Genomic DNA, 22,598 nt, shown 5'->3' on the forward strand with positions numbered 1-22,598 from the left:
TATATATATATATATATATATATATATACCGGTATATATATTCTGTACTAACCAACTACGGACAGGTGATCTTTCTTGATGACGAAACGTACTCAAAGGACCACATACACCCAGTGAGAACCGGAAGAAAATTGGTAAAGATGAACTTGTCCCGTGCCGTACCTTCATACGTTACGATCAGTGGCGGCCGTTATTTGGTCACATACAATTGTCAAGAACGTACGTGTTTCTACTGTGATGCAGTCGATCATTTCATTAACCAATGCCCTAGTCGCCAGAGGCCAACTGTACGCACAAGTGATAACTCGTACGCAGGGAAAGTGCGACCCGCCCCATTCAACCTCAACAGCTCTGAAGAAGTGATACACAATGAGCAGACACACTTCCAGTTTCAATAACCAAGACGCAAATTGAATCAACTGTAGACGCTAGTTCCGATACAAAACAGGACGTCCCTTTAACGCCGACCGAAGAAAACAGCACCCTGCCTAGTATTAGAAATTCTGTCAATCCCATGGAGGTTCCAGTATCTCCCAATGACGAGACTACAATCATGCCGCTAAGTATCCTTACTACGCGGATGACTCCTGTGGAAACCATCGAGAACTCACCACTAGTAGATGCCGTTTCTTCGCAGACCACAAACATGGACTTGATTCTAGAACCCCCATCATTGCCGACGGCATCTTCACTCATACTGGGAAAGAAGAAAAAGAAGAAGCCACGTTGCACAGACCCAAATCACACCTACCCGGCGAAGAAAACGAACGAGCAGCGTTCATCATCGCCAGTGAAGTATACCGTGACCCAAATTGTGACCAACCCACTGGAAACAACCCCAACCCCACGATGACGAACAATATAAATACTGACTCTCTAGAAAACCTGTAAGTACCGTACATGCAATGTTTTGGTTATTTATATCATTTGTGTGCTATATGACGGCTCCCGTGTATCATTTTGCCACACTAAATCTGAACAAACTATCCTCTACAGTCAAACACCATGTCTTAACTGATTATATAAAGCAAAGTGCCCTTGATCTTGTTTTCCTTCAAGAGGTCGGTACAGACGATTTTACATATGGCCACGACTATACATATACAATAATTTCACATACAACGCCACAGGTACTGCTATTCTCGTACGACAAGGTATACCTATTAACAAAACCTTCATGCATTCATTTGGGCGAATTACGTGCGTCGAAATAGGTAATATCTGGTTTTGTAATATTTATGCGCCTTCAGGAACAGTGGCCCGCGGGGCACGAAACACTTTCTATGCAACAGAAGTGGCGACAGCTTTAGGGGTCAACCACCAACATATTATCCTTGCTGGGGATTTTAACTGTGTGTTACGACTACAAGATCAATATCCAGGGTTTAACTCATCCCTTAATCTCTCTACTCTGGTCGAGGCTTTTCACCTAAAAGATGTTTGGGAAACCAAGCACCCACAACTGGAAGGATTCACCTTCATATGTCTAGACTCGGTCAGTCGATTAGACCGTTTCTATGTAAGTGTGAGCTTAGTACCCAAAGTGTCATCTGTAAAGATTTTCCCCACATGCTTCGCCGACCATCTCAGTGTGCAACTAGAAGCAGTTCGGGGATACTGGAAACTTAATAGTCGGATTCTTCAAGATGAACAATTTCGAACAGCCTTCAAACAAAAGTGGAAGGAATGGGAAAATATGAGTAGGCGTCAAACTGACATCATTACATGGTGCGACACGTTCCTGAAGCCGTCAATCAAGAATTTTTGTATAGCATTCACACGTATGATGCACACGGATTTCTGTAAGAAATACAACTTCTGTTATCGCGTACTCCACGAGTTGACGACACAACTCATACGGGGCGACCCAGTCCCGCAGGAACTGAAACGTTTACAATCAGTCCTACTGAGGATGAACCACGAGCGAATAGTAGGTTTCGTGGTGAGAAGTCGTCTCCCAACGGTTGACCCCCAACATCAAGCCAGTATTGCCCATGTAAGCGCAGAACAGCGAAGTGGGAAAGAGAAACTCATAACGAAACAGCGACATGGGGACGAATGGCTCACACAACCCTCTGACATTCGTGTATGCCTATATAAACACTTCGCAGCACAATTTAAAGCACCCCCGGCATCACAAGTGGAAGAAGAACACGTGTCATACATCGATATCCCCACGCTATCAGGGGAAGATGAAGCAATCTTAAACCAACCGTTCACTAAGAAGGAAGTGGAAGCGTCCATCCAACATGCACAAAAAGGGAAAACCCCGGGCATAGACGGACTACCGATTGAATTATTTCAAACATTTTGGTCTACCATGGCAGACTTGCTTATGCGGTGGCTCCATGCCTGTTTTGCGTACAAGCTCGACAGGTGTCATGGTCTTAATCCCGAAAGTGATACACCCCTTAACACCAGAACATTATCGCCCCATCACTTTGTTATGTGTCGATTATAAAATGAAGACTAAATGTGGTAAACATTGTAAGTGCCAAAAGCGAAAGTGTTGGAAAATCGCATCGTCCAGCACATCAGCCCGTACGAACTTTCACACTAGTGCCTTTTTACACGCCCTTTGAACTACTTAGATTGCTACCAGTCACTTTTCACGTTTACCACATTATCAAGCACGGCACATTTCACAGTCTAACGTGGAAAACGGTGTTTGAATTCTTGTGGCACTTACAGCGTTTACGAATTTTAGTCTTCAAATATTGGCACGAGTATTAACGCGCCGACTACAACAATATGCAGCTACCCTACTAGGCCCCGATCAATTTGTGCACGGAACTAATGGTAATATAACTACCGTTCTCACTAGCATACGATACATCGTTACTGTAATGAATGAAGCCCCTAACTCGGATGTAGCTCTAGTGGCCCTGGACTTTAAAGGAGCATTTGACTCATTGTATCATCATTATCTATTTCGGCATTTAACTCACGTTGGATGCGGAGAATCCTTCGTAGAAGCGATAAAGAGCCTATACAACCAGGCTCGGGTACAATTGTGTGTAAATGGAACATTATCCTCGCCATTTGTTCTTCAACGCTCTGTTAGGCATGGTTGCCCCTTTTTCTCTTCCTTCCTACACCAAATAAATCAACGACTACGAGGAATACAAGCATATAGCATGACCTACCGAGTTTTTGCATACGCCGACCATGTGACGGTGGTAGTACGTGATCACTAGGATTATGTTAACCTAATGGAAATCTTGGAACAATTACGAGTAAATACACATAAACATTTTTTTTAAAATCTTCCATTGTAAGTTTTATTGTACATGCTCGACTTACACCCTTAGCTTTTTAAATTTCTTCTTCCCCATCTGTTTTCAGGCAATACATTTTTGATCTGAGTCCGGCAAATTCTGTTATTATAGAGTACAGTCCAGGAAGAACAACTTTTTTCCATTTTCTAATTTAATAGTTTTCTCTATGGCAATATATTTATCTTTACTGCGTGGTATAATATTGATATTCTCTGCACCATATCCCAATTCTTTGATAAATAAATGTGTATCAAAATTTTGCAAATTGTGAATGAATACTGGAATGAAGTTAGGTTTTTGTATTTTTAAGTTACATGAATTACAAATTGTATGAATATATTCTCCATTAAAATGGTTGTGGTGTTTCTGTTTTTCACTATCAGAAATAAAATATCTATTACAGTATTTACAAAATAAACTATTATCATGTTCCCATTTTTGTTGTGGTCTAAGATTGTTCATTGGTTTTTCATTATGTAAAACTGGAGAAAGAGTTTTAACCCGCTCTCGAAGTGTTTGAATAAATTTTTGGGCTGCATCTTTGTCTCGATAAACATATGGAGGTGGATTATATTTTTCATAAGTTTTTACTAATTTTAGTCCAAAGCTACAGGCTTCATGCTTAGCTGTATGTATTGTACTTGATGCATTCGAATCTGGGATACATGTTGATGTTGGTTCTTGTATTGTTTCAAAATCTGCATAAATTACAAATGGATGTCGTATCAATGATTTATAATTACTAAATTTTATACTTTTGGATAATGGAAATTTTTAAGTTACATAAGGATAAAGATACATTTTTCAATATGTTCCTCTAATTGCTGTTCGCATGATTTGTTACCCCTTCCATAAAATATTGACATTCATCTATCACATATAGTAATTTTATGACGAACTGATGTTATTTGTTTATGTACTAATTTTGGGAGATTCTGTATGAGACAATAGTGTTTCTTTTTTCCCTTTGTAACATATAATAATCTTATAATATGTGATCCATATGCTGGTGAATGGTGTCTGTGTATATAAATATCATAACTTTCATTATAACAGTAAACATGCACAGCTATTGATTGATTATTATACTGTTTACATTGTTTTTCAAATTGCTCGATAGCTTTGATGTCTACTGGATACTTTATTCCTGACATGGATTTTTTAAAATTTTGTTTCAAAATTTTTGTATTCGGAGACACGGCATTTATTAATTTTATTTGGACAAAAATAAATAACGATGCACAAGAGAAAACATTTATTATCATTATTTTTAATATTCAATACAACTTTTTTGTTTTCAATCTGTTCAGGCAATTTAATATAACTAGATCCACCCCCAAGGGGGGTATATTTTGCTATTTTCAATTCAAGATTATGGTTTGTATCACAAAGTGACCAACACGAACCTCTCCCTTGGAACTGTTGTTGTTTTAACTTAAGTTCTTCACAAATTTTATTATAAATATCATCTAATTGATGAATGTTATTATAGTGTAAAATTAACACACGGGTAGGATGAAAATATTTTTCTTTTTCATTACGAGAATTTTTATACATTGATGATAAAATAAAATATATTTTGAGAGAACATTCTGTAAGTTTTTTTTACAGATTTCATTTTTAATTTTAGATTTAAGATTAGCTAGAAAATTTGGAATATCTAATGCTTCATTATTTATATTTGTTGTATCATATACAACATGATATAAAATTTCTTGTTTTGGTTTAATTTCATTTGTTTGTTATTTATTTTATTTTTATAATTAGGTTATATACATATATATATATAAAATTTAGGTTAATATATTTAATTAAAATAATTATAAATTTATATTATTATAAATCTGTAGAAAAAACAAAAAATATAAAAATATATTATATACTGCAATAAATATTTACTTTTTATATGTTTCTTCTCAAAAACTATATAATTTTAGGTAATAAATTATTAACAAACCTCTTCTTACAACCTCTAATTCACAAATAATAATTTAAGATAGCAAACCTCTAATTATAACCTCAATTTACTAATCGGGCAATTCCCCTTAGCCAACCAATCAGCACAAGTCACATGACCTTGTGGGCATGACATTCCCGAGCCAGTATTATTGATGTGACATTCTTAACAGGTCAATGTTCACACGCAGCTGTAAGTGCATCAATGTCCACACACGCACACACTCAGGAATGTTGGAATGCAAAGAATTATCGTGACAAGAGTATTGATTTGTCTCAGTAAAAAAAATAGGTTACATGAGAATTACTGCAACATTTGTGTTAATATTTAATTTGCTTAAAGTTACTGCTTAAGAAAAAGTTTTTTAATTAGAAACATCTACAATAGAAAGGGTATTTTGAAATTCAACCCTATTCAAAACAAATAAGTAACTAATATTTAAAAAATGTTATTTATTTACACTTAGAATTTTAAAAAAAGCAAAAAAAAAAAATAAGAGGAAATTATCTAAATCTTGCGATTTTGCTCTATAAAAATTGAATGTTGAACTTTTTCATAAATCAAATTTTCACTTTTTACACTTAGAAAAACAGCTATTTTTTTTTATTTTTGATTAAATTACACTTGAAGAGATCACTATAAAATTGTTAGATTTTGGGGGGTGATCTAGAAGGCATCGTTTATCCTACTAACTAACCCGAACCTTACCGTGAATGGTTTGTGGGCCTATGCGTTAATGGTATGTGGGGCCATGCGTGAATGGTTTGTGGGGCTACGCGTGCATTGTTCGTGGGGCTACCAGTGCATGGTTCTAGGGGTTTAAGGCTAATTGCGACCAGGCACCTTCAAAACATGTCAGTTTCGTAGCACTTGAGCGACAAATTTTAACTACACAATCGTGATCAAGTGTCCTAAATTATTGAGTATTCGAAATATGAACGAATGCAACGTATTTAATATGTACCCAATTGAAGCCGACTAAAAAATAGAAAGGACTTTACTTCCTACTTTCAATGACATCATAGTGGAGTGGCTTCTTTCAAACTGGTAGCTAATTTTACTGTCAGCTAATTGGAGTAGAGGTGAATAAAGTTTACAATAAAATAGCAATTCGCAAGCACTTAGAATTAAGTAATGTGGTGCCGCATCCCACGGGCAGGCAAATAAGTGTACTCTTCGCAACTTCTTAATTGACCGCCCCGAAAGAATTCTAGGTCCTGAATTCGTAAACGTAGCAACACAACATTGCACTTGAGCGCCAGCTGAGGGTAGCCAACTTTGAGTCCGTCATTTAACTTGACGAAAGGTTTCCAATTTCGCACATTCCATATGATCTTAGAAACTATACACCGCTAATATAATACACACACTCAGACAGAAATAGTAGATTGTAGTAAGTATGTTGAGGAATTTTTACCATTCTGCGTGCTCGAGTTGAAATTAGTTAAGTTTGCATCACTGAATAGGGCTTTTCTCCACCCGGAGGAAATCGCCATCAAGTTTGAACAGAAAGAGGCAAATTTATGAGGAGGTTATGCGTCATTTTATTCACAATACCCTGCATGATATCAAACAGTTCTCAAAAAATCATCATTTTCATGACTTGTGGAGAAAATGTGCTTGGAACACAGGATAGTGGATGCTTTCACACACGTCAAATCGTCAACATGTTTTTAGTTGCACGTTGTCAGTAAGTTTTTGTAGAGCAGTTGGTTAAAACGTGGTATCCTTATTTTTCGTAAGCATGAAAGGTCGCGGGTTCAAATCCAACCCTCTTCTCTGACCGGATATTTCCAGTAGAAATCATCCAGATATTACAACCTAGACGTTCCCAATACATTACTGATATACACTATGTGGAAGAAAGTCATTGGACACCCCGATTTCAACTCTGAAACGAACTCCTCATGGAAAAGAGAGTACGGCAGCAGGAGGCTTCTCAGATCAATCGCTGTTAAAATGACGAACAGGAAAGAGCTCAGCATGTTTGAAAGGGAGATCATAGTAGGCTGCTCCATAGAAGGCATGAGTATACGTAGCATAGCTGATGCCCGACAGGTCCCTAAATCAACTGTAGCCTTTGTCATCAAGAAGTGGAAGGAAAAGGGACACTGCAGCAATGCGCCACGAAGTGGAAGACCCACGATATTGGACGACCGGGACAGGAGAGTGCTGAAGAGGGAGATTCGGAAAAACAGGACCCGTCCAATGCATTCGATTGCAGAAGAGTTTCAAAGTGCGACCAATTTGACTGCTTCGACCAAGACACTTCACAAGGAGGCCCATGCGCTCAGTTATCATGGTCGAGCCGCAGCCCACAAACCCCTGATAACAAAAAACAATAAATGGTAGAGACTACGCTGGTGTAAAGAGCAGAGAAACTGGACGGTGTTGCAATGGCGGAAGGTCCTATGGAGCGATGAATCACGCTTCACACTGTTTCCAACAGATGGGAGAGTGTGGGAATGGCGATTACCCGGAAAACGTCTGTTACCCGAGTGTGTAGTGCCCACAGTGAAATATGGTGGTGGGGGCATCATGTTCTGGGGTTGTTTCAGCTGGCATGGCGTGAGTCCACTGGTACCGGTGTATAGCCACATGACGTCTGCATCCTACCGAGATATTCTCGACAACTCCATGCTCCCCAAGTTGTAGCGTTTCCACTGAAACGAAGAATATGTGTTCCAGGATGATAATTCGACTTGTCATGTTTCCAGGGCTACCACGGAGTGGTATGCAGAAAATAATGTCACCCGACTGGATTGGCCTGCTCAGAGCCCTGACCTCAACCCTATTGAACATCTATGGGACGAACTGGAGCGCAAATTGAGGTCGCGATCGCCTCGCCCTTCTACACTTCCAGGGTTGGTGACTGTACTGCAGGAGGATTGGCGGAATATCCCACTCGGTGTACTACACGACCTTGTGGCCAGTGAAACACAATGTGTAGCTGCTGTTGTCACTGCCAAAGGCGGACCAACGTCCTATTGATTGCAAGAAAACTGATGGTATCCGCTGACATGTGGTGTCCAATGACTTTCTTCCACATAGTGTATTTAATGAGTGTGTAATACAAAATGTCGTTCCAACATCTTGGAAGGAGACAAATGTGCTTGTCATAAACAAAAAGATCAAAATAAAGTCTAAATACATTGAGGAAACTGCAGGAAAACTTCTCCTAAAGAGAATAAAAGAATACAGAAAGATGAAGCGGATCACCGGAGACCAATATGGCTTCACATCGGGAAGATCAACAGTTGAATCCTTGCATGAACTGCAGCGAGAGGGGAGCGGAACGTTAGATAACATCTCTTTAAGACTACGAGAGAAAACAAGTTCCCAGCCACCATATACGCGTATAAGACAATTCAGAATTACTGTGATGGTAGAACGGTGAGAATACAAACCGCGGACATAACTGCAACTAAGAAGATCAGTAAAGGCTGGGACCAGGAATGTGTAATATCAATTTGGAACCGCGCCTCGAGAAGCTGTAAACCATCCCTGAGATAGTGAGAACTATAGCTTATGCAGACGATTTAGTACTGATAATTGAAGCAAATTCTAGAAGAAATTTGGAACTCAAAGCCACCACTGTGATAAACAGTCTAAACGAATGGTGTGATGAAGAAAAACTACATATTGCATCTTAAAAAACACATTAACCTAAGAATAAACAGGAACCCACTCATAAAAATAAAAGGTATCCTTTAGTGCGCACATCGCGTCAACAACAATTAAAGCCGAGAAGATAGTAAACAAATTAGCCACAATCGGAACAGCTGATTACAGACATTTGGAGAAAGCTATTTGGCCACAAGAAATCCATCAACTATGTGAACTATTTGTTACCTCAACCACTGCGCATATTGCTATCAAAGCGTGTGTGCATTTCTTTCCGCATGATTCCTAACAGCCTTTTCAATTTTATTTGTTTATTACTTTCAGATAATATTTCGTCAAAATGTCATTTTGTAGCTTAGGAAAATTTCATGCAGAATGAACAAAAGACTGGTTGTTGCATATGTTTCTATAATTTTCCAAATAAGATATTAATTTTAATCCAAATATTTACGTATATTTATCAGCCGTAAATACTTTTTTCTGTGTTGCGATAGCCCCAGTCCTACCCATAATTATAAAATCTTTGTTTGTACTTCAAGTTCGTACATTAATAAATAAATGTGAACAGCAATTTTATGTATCTTTGACCTAAAAATGTAACAAAATTTATGAACAGCACATGGATTAGAAGGGGAATTTCCACCTCGTGGACTGTACTCCTGTAGATCGTCATAACTTCAAAACGGACTGAGAAAGAAGAACTTCTTCGACAGAAAATTTCAATACGTAATTAAAGTGAAGTTCACAAAATAACAAAAAATAATGGTTACATTGAACTAATGTACTGCACTCTGAACGACCGACAAGGGGTACTTACGCTTGGGGCAAGGGTATTATTGCACCCTGAGTTTTAGGGTCCATTTGAAGTGTTAACAGTTAAAATAAAAATCATCTATGGTATGGTATTCCCTTTAAACTATCTTGTCTACCTTGATTAGTATAAAGGGTAATACATGTGAACCATGTAGAAAATGTGTCTTAGATCTTGCTTGAATGTGAAAAGGTTGGAGACACCTTGGAAATATTTGGTGAGAAGTTACGTTTTAAATACAGTTTTAAATACAACGTTTAAATCTATGACAATATCGGTAGCAAAAGTCCATGAATTACGAAGTTTGACTATTTATTGTAAATGTGAGGGATAAATGTACTTAGACGAAGTCTCGAAGATATCCTAATGAAATTCTTGTCATCCTGGCCGATAGCCTGAGGAGACTTGGGTCGGGGCCTCCGAGATACTTAACCTATATAGGGGCTTCACACCAGCTTCCGTGACGTCACAGAACTAGTCAATTATAGTCTATTTACAACATTTAACAAAGTGCATTATAAGAGTATACTATTTATTTCTCAGACTGAATCACCCTTTCTTATTGGTTCAGAACGTTGCTTTCACCTCAAGAACATTTCAAATCTTATATGGCACTAGAAAATATGTAAATAATATTGATAAAAGCAAAATCCGTTCTGCATAATGTACCTTTATTTTCAAATTACCAAGGGAAGAAAGGCAATATATCCTATATTTGAAACTTCCTATAAATTCGTAAAGAATTATCATCGTTAGTATAAAATTGCTATTGAATTGATGTGGAATAAACACTTACGATTCAAGTTATGTATGCAAGATAATTATGTAAAAGTTAACGCACAGAAGGTTGAGGAATTAATTTGTAAGATTGGAATTTCGTATTAAATAAACTTTCCAACTTTATGAACTCAATTCTCGTGTGTAATTTGAATATATATATATATATTTAATTTTCTAGAAATTCGGTAAATATTTGGGTCCACAAGTTTCACTGATTTGCTTAAAATTTTTTAAAATTATTTTTCGCATAGAAAATTTTACATGAAGCAAAGAGAGAAAGTGTACACATACTAATGCAACAAACATAACTAGCCTAACCTATTCTAAATACACGAATGCTAAGAACACTAACCTTATTGAAGCCTATGGAAAGGGATTTACGATCACACGGAAAATGATAATACTGTATTAATGCAAGCAACTTACGTTAATTTAAAAGTCCCAAGGAAAAAGCAAGAGATCACAATATTTCTCATGTTCTCTATCAAGAGAATATTGTTAGAAGAATTTCGTATTCTAAAATCCTTATCATTTTCGGTAAACAAGCTAGATATGGTAAAAATCAATAGACAAGTTGATTTTTAGGATACGGCGTAAGTTTTAGGAATATCAGCGGTGTTTCATTCATCCCTAAGAACGGCAATTTACTTGTAACTGTATCTGGACATGTATTAAAATTGAACCATGCAAAATTCGCTGACATATAAGTTGATAATAATTATATTTACCCCTTGGACTTGGATATTTAGAACAGGTTGAGATAAAATCTCGCTCTCCTACTTTTACACAGACATAAATTTAAATAAAGCAAAATAGGTTACATGAAAGCACAATGACTGACTGTGCAAGTGAACGAAACGAATCGTTATATACTTTATATACTAGTAAATTTTCACTTTAGCAACTTCTCTACTGATTTTCGTTCTACATTTCCAATTATCTTAAAAGCTGGTAACACAAGTACACATTTTTTTACAGTTCGCTAACTAAATCGCAATAATTTTAAAGATTTCTTCCTGTCTTTGACAGAAATAATCGACAAAGGGAAAACATAACATACATTACTAAGGACAAAGGTACAAAATTCACCACAATGTATTTGTGAAAAAGGTTATTAAAATTGAACAAAGTCGTAAAATTACATTGATGTACGTAGAGGAATTTTATCTTACAATTTTTGATCGTTGATGTCAAACAGAAGCATTTCATTTAACAACAATGAGATCAATTTTTGCCATAACAGAGCTCTGCGCTTGCGACTATTGGAGTGGAAATCCAGTACACTCACTACTACACGTGCTCGTTACTTCCCCAGTCATGTTTGTAAATGAAAACGACATTTTTTAATGGAATTATAATTATAACTTCTCCTTCTCTCTAATTGGCAAACAACACACAAAGAAAAGGAGCATGAATCGCCACAAGACATTAAAACAAATATGTCCTATAATAAGTCCCCTGGCGACTTAGTGGAACTACTAACCAACTCTCTAGCCTTCTTACATCAATAGGTTTAAGACGGCAGCAAAATAAGTCTACAGATTTCCTTTAGGACCATCTCAACGTTATTCCCCCTTCTTCGTCTTGGCTTTCCTACAGGTCTCTTACTATCAGGTTTCCCAACAAGAATCCTGTAAACTCCTCTTTCCTCTCCCATTCGTACCACATGGCTGTCCACCTAAGTCTTCTTAATTTAATTATTCTAATAATATCTGGATATGAATACAAGTTATGCATTTCTAAATTAAGTAACCTTCTCCACTCACCTATCTCCTCATCCCTTTTAGGTCCAAATATTTTTCTAAGGATTTTATTTTTAAATAATCTTAATGTCGTGATGTCCACATTCTGTAAGATCAGGTGATCCCTTGTCATTTATTGTGGATACCTCGGAAGAAATTAGTCATGTTGCTGTGTTGGGTTCACCTTTTACCTTGAATAGGATGGATCACTTACGGTTACTGAAAAACAGGTTGTGTTCTTTGGATGTCGAGCTACTAAGTCGTGGAAAGTAAAATAGGCAAAATATAATATAAATTCATAATTGTTGGCTTGATTGAATATTATATTAGTTAATGTTGGTTTTTTACTTCTGTAGGTTAATCGCGACGACGAGAATGAATGGTGGTTTGATGAAATAGAGGTAAGAACAATGACAACAAAATTCAGAAGCAAACGAGAGGACATAGAAGATCAGACAGAATCTCTGACAACGAGTTTCACGTGTTCCTTAAATGGTTGTAGTGTTCAGTTATATGTGTTACTTGTAAATGACAGTTATATACGAGCTCAACAAATTAACTAAATACAATTTGAGAATTGAATTTAATTAAGTTTAATTAAATAAACCCATGTGCTACAAGTTCAGACTTTATTTTTACACATTAAACTGTAAAGTGAATCCATCTTAATTTCAACTATCAATTTTATTATTTTGCAATTAACTAGCGATCGGTGATAAGGCGGTTTCTTCGCAAATAGAAGTGTGTATGTGTCGAGTGGCCATCTGTATAATAAATTGATTTGTATTTAATAGCTCTTTAATTTAACTTTATGCAACGAAATCATTACTGCTGACACGTACTTGAAATCTGGTTGAAATCTATTGCAGAAGGAATGACATTCTTGTGATACTTAATAAAGATAGCTGCAATTTATTATTATGATTCTGCCTCACTGATAAGATAACACGTCCTTAGTATGATAATTTGTTCCAGAAAAGAGGTATCTTTCCCATTTATATTTGACCATACCCTGTATTATTCCTTCTTCTTCATATGAATTTTTCTATATGTGTGTGTCACGATGTTAGAAATACAGGCATACAAAATATTATTAGCAAACAGATGTTGAGAAACAACTACAAAAATTGCACATCTACTGACGAATACCTTGTGATGAAAACAGATCCTTGTAGTAAGTATTGAAACTACTTATTATTTTCAATGTATTTTATTAAAACATACAAAAACATACAAAACATGTACAAAAGACAATACAATAACAAAATAAAATAACAGTATAACAATACACATTCCCATAAATATGTAAGGAAAACCACAGACCAACTTACAATGAGCCTATAATATGTCTTACACAATTAAGCAACGTCCATGGTATGTCCTTGTCATGTGTAATGCATTATCGATCGTTGACAATTTGTTGCAGCAAAGTGCTCAACTGCGTTGCTTTCCGTGAAAATAAAATCTCTTAAAGAATATGCATCAAGCATGGATGCATCTAGTATATCCATGTTATTTTGACCTTTGATTCATTTCTGATGACCTTAGACTAGACAGCAAGGTTTTCCTGCATTATCTCGCGTTGCTTGCTTTCAATTGACTGGCTGAAGGACGTAAACTTTGCCGTTAGATTCGTCGAAGACTCGGCCGCTGTCTATGTCTAGAACAAGTTTAGGCGTCTTCGGAATTTTGGTGAACGGTGTCGGTTGGCGCTTCACACGCTCGTCCTTGTTCACGAACAGGGCCACGTCGGGGGAGGACTCTCGCTTGGTGGGCATCTTGGAACTTGGTGCTGTCTGGTAGGACGGGACAGGCTCGCTATATCCTCCATAACCACCCTTTTGAATAATAAACAATACCATTTTTACCATTAGACACGTCTTATCTGACGGCACTTACAAGCACATACACAGACACACTGAGACAACTAATATTAAAATCTCATCTACAGACAGAACTCAAAACGTGTCAACTGACACATATATTTTGACTTCAATAACACATTAACGTGCACAAACTGCGAATGATGCACTTTTTGGTGTGTTAAAATACACGAAGAAATGTATAAATGGACACTTTTATCAGATTCTGTTCCATGTGATGCACTGACAATGCATCAATTGGGAAGATCAGACAAGATAATTTCAAATATAACAAAATTACACTTTTAATTCATCAATTCACACAGTTGAATGTGTAATTTTGTTATCCATAAAATGCTCTTCTCTGATCTTCCCCATTGATGCATTCTGGTGCATCACACATGCAAGTTAATGTGTTATTGGAGTCAAAATATATGTGTCAGTTAACACGTTTTGGGTTCTGTGTGTAGGTATTTCTAATTAGTCACTGAACTAAGCAAAATGAAAATGCACAAAACATGGTAGCAATATCAATCCCAGTAACACAACCTTTTGCATTCTTAATGCAGAATATTTGGATTAATATTCAATATCCAACCGATCAGAGGATTCAGCCCCTATACTCAGCACTTAGCTCAGCAACATAATCTTCTATTTTAATAAAATAATACTTTTAGAAACTGCAAAATACATTTTAAAGCTCCGTGGCTACACATCTTCACACAGAATTTCATTTGTTTAACCAGCAATAATTATGTAGGAATAATAGAAGAAGAAAGTACATACTGCTTAATTGGCAGTTTCAGCCTATAATTGTGTCTCTTATTACAACACAGTCTCTCAGTTGAAAAACAAGATACATGTAAACTTGCCCAACCCGGTATTGGAACCCAATCGCCGCCACTGCAGGGAAGATATTCGAAGCTACATTCTAATCATTACAAAATAATTTGAAGCTTTTCCAAAAGCAGAGGTCTATTCAATTTCTCGAAACATTATGAGATATTGAAAATATTAACATCTATTTGGCCTCCCAAATCTTCAACCCCCCTTGTCTGATCTTTTACAGAAGTTTCTTGTTCCTTATTTGTAGTTTTCAAGACATTTTTTAACGATAACATGGACGTCCGAAAGGGGAGTTCACATCTGCCCCTCGAAAATGAATTTAAACCTTGAGATTGCTTTTAAGTCCACTTTATGCACAGGAAGGCTAATCGTCATGGGCCTACAGTTTAGTGGGGCCCGAACCACTAGGTACCCAGGACCTTTTAATTTCAAGGTGACGACGATGAATGTTAACATAATATTACAAATTTCACTCACATAATTTTATTTTTAGTCATAGTAATTTATGTTAATTATTACAGGAGTATGATAGCTTCAAACTGAAGGCGTATATTTTGAGGGTGCAATATTATTATGGGAGAAAACATGCCTCGTTTGCCTCCCAAAACGACAACTCTACCACATCTTGTGCAATCTCTTTTCGTCTCGCGATCTTTACATTACTTTTCCGATCTGTGGGACCAGTACACTTATGCACAACCGCCAATTTTCATGGCCGTGCATATAAAGCAAACGCAGTTAATACTCCACCAGTTGAGTCCACGTACCAAGGCAGAAATGTATGTCATTTCCCAAATTTCCCTGTAGGCAGGCGACACAAGCTACGTTAAAGGATGGAGCATTCCGTACCAGGTAAGGATAAATATTTCTGATCCACAAGGATATTCGTAAATAAGTACGGTGGAATGTCAAGTAACACACCGTGGCTTCTTTAACTATGCCTTATTCAGTTTTAATGTTGTCTTTTTTGTCTCTTCTAAAATACCACAATCTGCAGCTAATTGCTTGTATACTAGAGTCAAGTGAAACGTACAATATACTTTGCTTGGCAATAAAAAAAATCGATAAATGACAAATGTTTGTCTGTTAGAATATTTTTTGTAAGGATTGGGTGATTGGGTGGTTAATACAAATTTCAAGATTATTTTATGTTTTCCATGTCTCCTCCAATCCACTTCTGCTCATCACTTTACAAAATATCGGCATAATCAGAAAACAAATCACATAGAAATATACAAATAAATGTGTAGCGTAAATACATAAGCATGGTTATATAAATAAATTATTACTTACGCCTTCACCACCTCCGTCCCCACCCCCTTCATGTCCCTGAAAAAAAAATAAACAAATTTTAAAATATCCTTAAGAACATTAAAATCTATTGCAAATTTAGTGAAACTAAATTGTGATGCGATAATAGAGTTATTTACGAAAGAAACAGAAGCAGTCATTCGCACCGAAGTATCTTCCGAGAAACTACCGTAGTTTATTTTTGTGTATGCAAGGTAAAGAACGTTGGCCCTTGAACATTTGTAATTATCTCCTTTCAATCTTTTAATGTTTCTTGTTTACTTATTCACTTCAATGTAAATAGTATGACTGAGCCGATGCCGATGGCGATGTATCACTATCAGCCGATACCGTTCTTATGTATCAGAAAGTATCGGTTGGCCGATGCTTTTCACGAGGTCATCGAACATGCCACGCAACACTTTCGTAGAGTCCAATTACCCTGGAAATTATGCAACATTCAAACTTCCTTTTCATTTTGCACCAATTATGCACCAAAAAGCTGTTTTGTGATTACATAGCATCAATTTTAATATTCTGATGTAATTCTGGAACATAATAAAACAAATTTATTGGTGAAGTCATGAAAATAATTCGAGAAGAATATTTACACATCAATATTGATCAAAATTTTGAACAAATTTTAATTATTGTAATTATTAAGTATCGGTTTCGATTAAGATGGAATTGGTATCGGTTCAAAGTAGTATCGGCTCAGTCCTAGTAAATAGTTAATATTTTGCGGCTTTTTCGGTAATTTTTTTTAAAAAAACTTTCATTTTCTGATTGTTATATTTGGAAAGCATTACCAGATGCTTTCGATTCACCTGACTCAGTGGCATAATTGAGAGGGAACCGTGAGCATGATTCGTCACATGTTCGTCAAATGTTCTCGAATGAAAGTATATTATCATTGTCATAGCTTGTTGACTTGCAAAATATTTATCTTGTAAAGCCTGTCAAAAGATACAGATAGAAGGAAACAATGCAATTTCGGAGTCTTTAAACACAAAAATAGTATTACGAAATGATGTAAATGCGCAACTGTTCCAACTGAATATCGACAACAAAATGTCCTGAAGTACTATTGCTGTATGGTTTTTACGCACGTAGCTGTATTTCTTTGTAAATGCTCTGGCCTAGGTTGCTTTTTGCCCGGTAGCCGGGAAAGCCAACGGTTCCTTTCTCTCAACGTCTTCCCTGTTTGAAAGGGAACAAACAATAGGGCCTTGCCCCCGGTGGTTGGGGGCGGTCGTTTGTCCGAGGTATAAATACCGGATTCCGACTTTTTTATGTCTCTTTTATCTCAGAATCCCAGGCTCTCAGATACGCAGGAAGTTGCCGGTACAAGGCCCGATGGATTTAGGCAGTTTTTATGGATGCATAGAGATACACAGAGAGTGAGCGCCGTATGTTTAGGGACCTCTGCGTGATAAACGGCGAGAGTGGGTTAGCGCTATGCAAAATAGTGCGCTCGTAGAGTGAAGTCCTGGGTAGCTCATTTCTCTCTGTGATGGGGCAAACGTAACTTCGAGCATTTGCGATTGGATATGTAATGAAAAGATGTATATACGGCGAAGGGTAGAAGTGTAAATAAACTGTACATAAAGAGATAACTGCGTGAGACGTTATTCTTGTCAACGGTACTCACCCCGCTACATCACAAAGGCTGTTTGAGGATGAAAATTTTACAGTATTTAAGGAGATCCTCGCTGCGCTGCAGTCAATTAGAGCAAAATGTGGGTAATTAATTTGCGATTTCCAGGAATTTTGAATCAAGAGCGAAGGTTTGATTAAAATAGACTAAAAAGTATAAAGAGCACGGCTTGGATATCTTAAAACATTATCAATTTCAATCGCAGAAGAATACAGGAAAGCTGAATTTTGGCTGAAGGTTACAATCTCATTAAGAAAACAGAAAGAAAGTGCTCTTACTGCTTCTGTGGCACTTCCGTGTTCCTTGCAAGCTTTGTACATTCACATTTGCTTGCAACCTCCGAATTTCTTTCCATTTTCCTAAAATAATATTTTACATGTCGATGTAGTATGTACATTGAATATTTACTTTAAAATTCCAAAGAGTTTTGCTTAAATACAACATAATACTTCAGAGGCAAGACTCAATAAAATCTTCCAAAGTAAGCAAGATATTTCGAGATTGCGAGAAATACGTTACGCTGGCCACAATTGAATTATTTCTTCATTTGTTGCTGCTTAATGATCATTTCGATTGTCTATAAAATTCGAGCATTTTAACGTGAACATTTTGTACATTAGTTTTAAAGAAAAGTTGTAATGGATGCACATACGTGTCCGGCGTGATTGTAGTCCCAGTAGTGCTCTCCGTACCCTCCGTGCTTGTCTCCCCAGCGGACCTACAATGGAAAAAAAAGGTTACAATTTAACTAAACAAAGCAGCACAAATAATATCAAGTACAAGTGATAGAGTACATCGAGAAATAAGCCGTAAACCAATCGTGAGGTAAATTCTACTTGTGCTCAGTGCTTGTTCAAAAAATCACTATTTATTGCTAAGACCTGCACAAATATTCCCTATTTTCCAAAACGGGTTAGCTTTTATTTGTATTTTTGGGACACAATAGTTTTTACTTCACGCAAGAGAACATAATTTAGAAATCTGTTTCATATCAAAATTTGTCATTTTGTAATGAACGGCTTTGGTTTACTTGTTCATAACTATTAAAGACTTGGCGTTCTTACGTGTTTATTTACTGAGAAAATGAAGTGAATGTATTTAACATCAAAAATAGTTTTTTCCCAAATAGATTGTTGATGAAGTTCATAATTTCAATTTCATTATAAGGAAGAATCGCCTAATCAAGAAACAGATGTCGATAGAATTTAGAAAAGCATGTCTGTAACTTCAGTAGCATTATCATTGGCAATTTAATAAATGTGTTTTATCTTCTATTCTTCAAAAGGACAATTCAATTACTTATTCTACGAAGTTCTCAGTTATTATCAATTGGTATTATCAGGTGCTCTGAGAAATGTGCAAGGTGAAATTTGCAGGAAAATAAACGAAGCAATTATTAAATAAAATCAAATTAGCTGAGAAGCTAAAGATAAGTAAATATTGAAAAAATCAACTTTTATTTCAGGTTTGTGACAATTACACGTGCATCTCATCTAGTCATAATGATCTCGAGGTGTACCAACTCAAGCATTATTTTGTTATAGTAAAGCAGTGGGATAATAATTAATGCAACTACAAGCTACTGGATTACTACTGTCATATAAACATGGAAGGGGGAAATTTTCTACCTACTGAAAGGGAAGTATGCTTTCAAGAGAGATAAGGCTATCTACTTCAGGATTAGATATGATAATTGTCCATTTGATAAAATCTCATTCAATAATATAAAATTAATTAAATGCGTTTTGAAATCCTGAATCTTGAATTTGTGAACTTAATCTTGAAAAAGTGAATGCATGAATTCGCTAATAAAACAAGATAGAATTGCGTAAATTTTAAGAAAACGAAGAAGTGCATTGGATAAAGAATAGAGAAGAAGTCTGAATGCAGTGTACAGTAGCAAATTGAAGTTTGAGGATTGTGATGAAGCTTATGTGAACCAACTCACTATTTGTACTGAGTGAGAAAAACTATTAGTTGTTTACAACAATCTGTCAAAACTTTTTCATATTGAAAATAAATAATAACTATATAACATTTATTCCAATTAGGGATAGGTGGTAAGAATCCTAAATATATTGAACATAACAGAATTTTCCTAAAACCCTGGTGTTACGAAAGTGAAGGATATAAATATGTTTTTATCATGCAGTGTATTTTAGTTACTTGGATGAAACAGTAAACATCTCATATTTGATCAATACTGTCTTTATGTAGTAGTAACATTTAGTTAAAAGAGAAAAAACTGAATAGAGATGGCCTTATCTATCTTATCAGCAGAAGTTTTTTGGGCCTTACTTTTGTCTTGAAATGCCCGTCATGAGGGGCCCCCTTCTCGTAACGCTCTTTGAAATGGTGCTCGTTACCACGCCTGTACCCGAATTCGTAGTGCCCATGGTCAGGCTGGTGAGCGTACCTACAGACAGACAGACAGACGTCAGAAAGATGGAAAACAAACAAGAAAGAAATAAATGAGAGATAGCGTATTCAACATTAAGGTTACACATCGTAAATGTTTGCTGGAGCCAGTCAGAATGGAAAGAGGAAAGTGGAGGCAGTTATTATTTAGCAATTAGGTAATTAGCTTCTCAAGTAAACCTGTTACGATGGGCGTGCATGCATACACGCACTTGAGTTCAGAGCACTTCTGGGTTGTGCTACTTTGGAAAAAGCCTTTCTTTTTTGTTTCTTGTCTGTGAACGAACATCGTATTGATGGTACATGCGTAGGACTGTCAGTCTAAGTGATACAATCAATACAACATACTCTTAAGAAATAGCCACTGTTTCAAATACTGGCTAATTTGTCTACAAGACTGAACTTTGGAAGAAAGCGACTACTGGTGTTTATTACTCGAGAGATCTGTTGACGGAGATTTTATTTTCTTCGCACAATTGCTTTATTGCTTCACGGTAACCTAATTAATAATAGCGTGGTCGTAAAATGAAGAGATTCCATGTACGATTACTGTTTGAAACACATTTCTGTGGCTAGTATCTGAACGTTCAATCTCGATCACCCTCTGGTATATAGTGCTCTTTCAGAAACAAATATTGCTGTTTCAGTCAAAAACGTCCTTGCTTGTTATCAGCTCCGTGCCCAGGATTAGATATTTGTGCGTATGGATAAAGTAGCATACAATAATTTGCATTCTCTTCCTTTAGGAGTTAATCCTATAGGCACGACCCGAACATCTTGTCCCTGGGGTTGTCACTGCGTAATAGTATTAACGCATAGCCCTCCTCCCTAAATATAGGCTAACCAGTAGACAAATAATTGATAAAGGACAGAAAGAATAAATCCTATGAAGATACAAAAAGACTAAAGATAGACACCGACCGATCAACATGAAAATGCAAAACTTATATCTTTAAAGGCTAAACTGTTGGAAAAACGAAATTCAGAGGGAATGCTTGTAATAATATTAATAAATACAATGCAAGTACCAAACAAGCTTAAGGAATAATGTAACCCATTTCGAAATCAGATTTGTGTATTTCAGATTTCAACGTTATTATTTGTATTTTCTATTTGTTGTATTTTGCAGTGTTTTTCTTTCACTTTTGGTTATCCCAACCATGAGCATGAATTGTGACTGGATGAAATTGATGAAGGTACACTAGAAACATTTTTAAAAAACGGCGGCTGAGGTTTTCCCCCCTAACACATTGCAATTCGCGTATATATACGTGTATACTAAAGCAAACAGAAGAATGACAACTGCTTCTTTATTTCTTCTCTTCCCTTCTTCATTCTTTGGCTCGCAGCATAAAACTATTTTACGATATATGAACAGAAGATCATGACTGCAAGAAAAGAATGACATTATTTTTTTAATAATATACCTGTCCTTGCCGCCGGCGCCTGTCGAGCCTCTCAAAGCGTTGCTCCCACTCGTGGGGGTTCTCGCACACGTGACCAAACTCTAGCTGCTGGGGCCCAAACATGTGAAGATAAAAGTCCCTGCAGACGAATTACATGACACATTGCGAAATTGTAGTTCACTCAGCTTTCTTTTGAAACAAATCAAGTATGTTTCTGGGGGAAGTAAATTTACTTGTTTGCTTAATGTTCCAATACGTTTTATATCAAAAAAGCAATACTTAAAATGTTGTATAATAACACAGGTATATAAACGAGCTATTGAATACAATTACATAGCGTCGTCGCCTCGTAATCAAGGGGTCCCGAGTTCGATACCCAGTGGAGGCACACAGTGGTTCGGATCCCACTTCAAACTCTACAATTACAAGATACTTCAATTTCTGGCACGACAATCCGATAGTGTTCGAAATAAGAGCAATAATATAACAGGCATGAAAAACTAGCTGTCTTTTCACTTCATTTGTATCAATACATATATACAGTACAACCACATCAAATGTAAACTTTAGAGATTTTCAGTCTTGAAGGACATATGCATCTTTTAATGGTATATACGTATAACGCCAAATTTAGCACCAAATTTACCATAAATTACGTTTTCTAAACACTTTATCAATTACATTATAATTTGGGAGGGAGTTTTCGGAGTGTCTGCCGGAAGTAATTCCCTCAAAAAAAAAACACCACCGTTATCGTTCATTTATTTTATTCCTCAATTTAGTTCTGGAGAGTCCTGTTAAATTAAAAAAGAAGCCTTATAACAGTTCACCAAATAAAAAAAATGTCATGAAAGAAAGAAGACAAATTAATGCTACCAAAATTAGTTAATACGAACACTAATTGGGTCTGCACACACGAAATAGTAT

At 36.4% G+C, this 22,598-nt stretch overlaps 1 long non-coding RNA gene across 1 annotated transcript; it reads right to left on the reverse strand.

Moving 5' to 3' along the window:
- Positions 1 to 13,508: 13,508 nt before the first annotated feature.
- LOC146002135 (uncharacterized) lies at positions 13,509 to 14,668 on the reverse strand. Its single transcript, XR_014443681.1, has 2 exons — positions 14,604 to 14,668; positions 13,509 to 14,030 (listed from the first exon to the last, which is right to left on the reverse strand). It is a non-coding gene; the product is annotated as an uncharacterized LOC146002135 (long non-coding RNA).
- Between the last annotated feature and the right edge of the window lie 7,930 nt (positions 14,669 to 22,598).

The sequence above is a fragment of the Lepisma saccharinum genome, chromosome 18 (assembly GCF_977018435.1).
Source record: "Lepisma saccharinum chromosome 18, izLepSacc3.1, whole genome shotgun sequence".
Taxonomy (NCBI): domain Eukaryota; kingdom Metazoa; phylum Arthropoda; class Insecta; order Zygentoma; family Lepismatidae; genus Lepisma; species Lepisma saccharinum.